Genomic DNA, 6,174 nt, shown 5'->3' with positions numbered 1-6,174 from the left:
ATAAATCTTTAATTATTTAATTAATTCATTTATCTTCTTCTAAGCCTTTCCTCATTTAAATAAATATTTTTATTTATGTAAATTCTCCTTTTCCTAAATTAAATAAATACTTTTATTTATTTAATTGATCCTACTTCCTCTATTAATTAAATGAATCTTTATTTTTTTAATTAATTCATTAGCTTTTTCCTTCAATGACACATGTCATTCATCTCCTAATTCTTCTCTTACCTACCCCCTTTATCATTTAATTATTTCCTCTACCTACCCTTTAATCCTAGTCGACCATTTCTCTTTACACCTTTCAATCTTATCCCTCCATTTCTTATAGTGTTCTCTATATAAGAGTATATTTCCTTCATTATCAACCTAAATCGTCTAATCAATGCATATAATCGATCTTATGCAATCAATCCTTCTTGTGATCAAGCTATCAACCATAATCCATTCTTTTTTGAGCTCCTATGCATACATAAAATCTAAGAGCAAACATATCAAATAAGATCGATGGAGATAGGAGACAATGGAGATTGAAACCCTACTAGACATGTGAATGGTATATCTTGTTTTATTATTGTTTATTTGTATGGTCTTAGGTATCTCTATTGGTATTGATGAATGTTTCATTGTAGGATCATTGTATGATCTTAGGTATCTCTACTAGATAGTGTAGCTCGCGGTAACCCCCAAGTGAGATTCAACAACTATTGTCCCGGCCAACCATAGGATTTGTGCTTGCATGATCAAAACACTCAAACATTTTCAAACAAAAACAAAGAAACATTGTGTCTATCGTGTTTTCAAGTGTATGCAAAAATATTTCACATCATATTTTATATTTAGAAATATTTTTTATCTTTTGGACAAAACACTTTCAAACATTGAGTCTTCACTGTTATTGTGTCCTCTTGCTACAAAAAGAGTCAAAAACATTGAGATTTGGTCATATTAAACAACTTCACAGTCGGATAGAATTGCACAAAGTATCACAAAATGCGTTTGTGACTGTTGAAACCATGTCTGTGTTCATAAATCGTGTTTGTGTAGTATAGAATTGCGTTTGTGTCCTATAACAAAATAACAACAAGAAATTGTCACATTTTCAAAAATTGCATCTGTATCAGATCCAATCACGTTTTTGGTTGGAAATCATGTCTCTATCGAGCAGCATTGTGGACCTATGCTTTACCAAACTTATTAGTGTCAAAATTCCCAAAAAACATGTCTGTGTCTACTATAAAAATGTTCTTGCTGAAAAATCACGTATGGGTTTGTTTAAACAACATCTTTGTTTAGAACTAAGAAATTGTAAAAGATTTGTCAAGAGAAAAAGGACTTAAGTTTTCAGATTCAAAGAGTTTCTAAGGCTACTTCCTATAGGGATTTATTCTTCAATCAACCTATCTTGCTCACACATAGTCAATCATTTTCCTTCACTTGCATTGCCCTCATACATATTTCCCAAATTTGAGTCAAAAGGTTACTTTATTTGCCCTCATCAAACTTTGCAAACATACTACAACACAACACTAGGTGATTCCCGTATCAAGATCTATCATCTTAGCATCTCATTTGGTCTTCTTGAGTCAAGGTCAACTTACCTCATCAAGAGATCCATCATCTCTTTGGAAGCCACACCTTACTCTCACACATACATACTTTAGTCTTACACTCTTGGACATTGCAAGTTTACCCTGGATTCATCTACACTCCTTACACCTCTTGGTCTTCCATAGTCTTTGCATTTTCATCCTACCTTTCATTTTGGGTCAAGACTTTAGTCCATGGTTGAAACCCGTTCACAAAGGTCTAGAAGGGAAGCCAAAGAAGCTTTACGGTCTTTAAACATGAGTACTTATGAGTTTGATGGAGATGGATTTTACAATCCATTTGAAAATTGCAGTAATATACCAGACAATAAAAATGATAACAATGACAATAATAATGACAACGACAATGACAATGCATCTCTGGATTCTATAGAAGTTGAGAAAACTATCATGGATCCCCATTTTAACAAATTGGTTCAAGATATCATAAATAGGGATAGACAATATTTCCTGCAAGTCATGGCACAAAGTGGGACAAGATTACCCCATGATTTTGATATGTCATAAATTTTGGAGGATGATACAAAACAAATAAATCAAGTTAATACAAGACAAAGAAGGCCCGATAATGGTGGTAATAGAAGAGAGTGTCTCGTTCTTGAGTTACCTTCCTCCCTATTTCAAAAACCTAAGATTCCAAACACATACACTCATTCTCATGCCAGTTATGATAGATCATCTCAGGAACAACCCCACAGTCATCCTTTCCCATGGAGAAGAACTACCACCATGCATGCCCATGATGATACCCAAGATCATACCAATGCATAAATTACACTCAAGCGAACATTCAAAATCATGATACGAGGAGACCTTGTGTCAGATTTGGGGGCAATATCCAAGATCACTCTTATGATATCTCCTATCCTCATGGTCATGGAATGTATCGACCTAGACCTAGTGCTCCTCATTACAACACCATACCAAGTAGTCCATATGCAAGCTATAACTATGTTCCTCCTCCATATGAACACATCTATGATCAATACCATCTATATATGCATTATATCCCTCCTCCTCTACCCAATGGCTCAAGCATAGGACTAGCTCAAAGAGAAAAGACACCACCCAAGAATGACTTGCAACAACAGATCAAGGATTTGCAAAAGCAAATGGCAGACATGAATACACAAAGAAACAATATACATGAAAGATATATGTCCTTACCCATTTGATAGAAGCATTACAATGCCTCCATTTCCTCCACATTTTGTGACACCAAAATTTGACAAGTACAAAGGTAAAGGGGATCCTAAGGCACACATAAGATAGTTTTTCACAACTTGCATTGAGGTAGCAAGAGAAGAAACATACTTGATGAGATTATTCCCACAAAGCTTAGGTGAACAAGCAATGGAATGGTTCTCCCAACTTCCACCTGAAATTAAGTCATGAGGTGATTTAGCAGAGGCTTTTATACAATACTTCTCATACAATATTGAAACAAATGTGTCAATAGCTACCCTGTGCAATACTAAGCAGAAAAATGGGGAATCCTTCTCTTCATTTTTATAGAGATGGAGATTTCTTGTTAGTCGATGCTCTTGCAATATCCCTTAAAAACAAATGGTAGAAATATTCACACAAAACGTCAACAAGGATATTGGATATGAGCTAAGAAAATATTGTTTGTCTACCTTCAAAGAGGTCATTGAGAAAGGAATGGCGATAGAGAAAGTCCTTATTGAACAAGGTATCATCAAGATATTCAAAGAGAACAAAGAGGAATCAAATGGGAAGGACAAACCCTGCTTTTGGAACAAGAATAAGAACACAGTCAATGATGGGGTAGTAGATGCAAATGTTGTGAAACCTAATATTACTTTCCCCAGTACAAGTTTTTCTAATACGAACAATCAAGTGAACAATCAAAGGCAATCAAAACCTCGAAGACAATACACTTTTTTGGGAGAACCGATTGAAACAACATTCATGAAGTTAGTGGAAAACAAGCTAATAACAATTCCAGAAAATCCACCATATGAACCAAAGTAAAACCAAGTTGGTGGAATGATGATGACTATTGTGAATATTACAAGAGTAAAGGGCATTTAACTAGCAATTGTCATAGATTGAAGAATATCATACATGATCTCATTGATAGAGGCGACATAGAAGTTGATGGTCACACCTCCAATGAAAAACATGTGATGTTTAAGGAGCCATTTCGTAAACATGACAAAGAAAAAGTCAAAACTATAGATAATCAAGCTAACCATACTAAAATGCCCTATGATTATGATTATACTATTAATTACATCTCAATGGACAATCATGTTTTGACCATTATCATAAAGGACAAAACTCCTGAAGGTGCTACCCAAAGGAGTAAGATTGTTTTGAAAGGCATTGGACCATCTTCCTCATCCTCTGAAAATGAAACCTCTAAATGTAATGTCACAACCTGTTAAGGTAAAGTCACCTTGCAAGACATTCCATCCAAGACCACAGCCTCATCATCAACCAAAAATGAGTATGACCTTGTAGACCAATTAGGGAAGATGCCCGCCCCATTTCCATCCTTGAGATTTTACACATATCTCCCGCACATAAAGCCATCCTTGATAAAAACTTTGAGAGAGACTTCCATACACACTGATATGAACGTGGACTAGTTTCAAGTCATGGTGGGATACCTTTCTTTTCCGCATAGCCATACATTCACAGAAGTCAATGATGCATCTGTAACCCAACCTCATAATGCACCTCTATATATTGAATCCTTTCTCCATAAAAACCAAATAAAATGAGTCTTGATAGATGGAGGAGGTTTCAACATTTGTACATTGAACATCATTTAAAAATTTGGGATATTCTGAAAAGGTTGTGAATCCTACACATGCAATTACCATTAAGGTATACGATGACGAAGAGTGCTCATTTAAGGGCACAATCACTTTACCTCTTAGAGTTGGGTCAATTACGAAGGATGTAGTATGTCAAGTCCTTGATTTAGAGCTCACATACAATATACTCTTGGGATGCTCATGGATCCATGAGATGAGAGTTTTTCCTTCTACATATCATCAATGTATCAAGTTCCCACATAATGGGATTGAAGTGATCGTTAATGGTGACCTTAATCCATTCATATATTATAATAGTTTGTGGTCAAAATTGGAAACAATAATACCAATCAATAGAGAAGCAACTCCATCATCTGCATATGTTGATCCTGAATCATTAAAACCCTCAATGCCAAAATAGGGTGAGCTTAAAGGGAAATATCAGGATAAAGGTATGGGTGAGTACACTCCAAATCAAACTATGTACCTGAGACAAGTAATGGATTCTCCAAAAGAGTATGTGATAGGGAGATTGAGTAAGAAGTTACTCAATAAGCCTAAATTGGTTTAATTTGTCAAGTGGACCCAAGGATATGTTTTTTATTTTATGTTCAATTAGTGTTTGACAACATCAAACTTCAACACCCACACCTCTCCTCAAACAACCATCCTATTGTGTGTTATACAACTTTGTTCTAGCTTGCTTCCTCAATGTTACTCAAATCCTCCACCATAGGTCCACACCCCAAGTTGATGCCTTAATTGTCAATTTTGATTGAATTAGGCCATTTTGAGTATTTCAACTGTCCATCAAGATTTTGCAAAGGTTCTAACATCATATAGGCAATCGGGTTCACTTTTGTCAAAACAAGGCTAAAAGGCTACTAGCCCGTGGAGGCCTAATTGGAGTGATTTCTACTTGTGTAGTGGAATGATGGATAAACCAAACTTGGAACCTAATTTGGAAGGTGTCTACAAGGTCCAAACTCAAATATTTTTGAGGTCTTAGCTCCTAAGAAGGTGGTTTAATGATTGTCCACAATTTTAGGCAAGAAAGGAGGGTTTTGAGAGGGTTTTGTTCATGCAACATAGGAAGTCTCTCTTACACCTTAAACCAAGCTTCCAAAATCTTGAAGAACCTCTGCCACATCATTTTGAACACTTCCTCAACTCTGCCCTGCATGACATTACATCAAACACTTGCTATGCAAACTGAAAAATGACTGTTAAATGCATTGTCACTGTCAAATTCATTGTTTTGCTGCACTTTGAAAGGGTTAGAAATTCCAAGAAAACTTCACCAAGGTTTTTAACAATCTCCAAATACTTTTTAAACACTTGCCACAAGATTTCAAAGCATGAATATGTTCATTAATCAACTTTGGATGCAAAAGATATTAAATTTCGCAAAATTGGGTACTTGCTACCAGCTATAACTCAACACACTTGCAAGGTGAAATAAACATTGTTTGGAGATCCAAATACATCTAAAAATCCAAGGAAACTAGTTTAGACCTCTGCCTTAAGTTTGTTCATTCAATTGACCTTTGAGCACAAACTTGTTTGAGTCTTTGTTCACATTGCTAGCCAAATCCATCTCCAACTTGCCTAACATGAACTCAAAAGCATTTATTTTGCACAACCCTGGCCAAAACATGAATTATTTACACTGTACATGAGCAATAAAACTTGTCTAAGTCCATCCATGGGAGCCCAAACCAAGAATTAGACAAGTTGATGCATTTTGGAGGCCAAAACCATTGACAGGGCAGCCAAAG

Source organism: Cryptomeria japonica, chromosome 3 (assembly GCF_030272615.1).
Source record: "Cryptomeria japonica chromosome 3, Sugi_1.0, whole genome shotgun sequence".
Taxonomy (NCBI): Eukaryota; Viridiplantae; Streptophyta; class Pinopsida; order Cupressales; family Cupressaceae; genus Cryptomeria; species Cryptomeria japonica.
Note: the sequence above shows the minus strand (reverse complement) of the source record.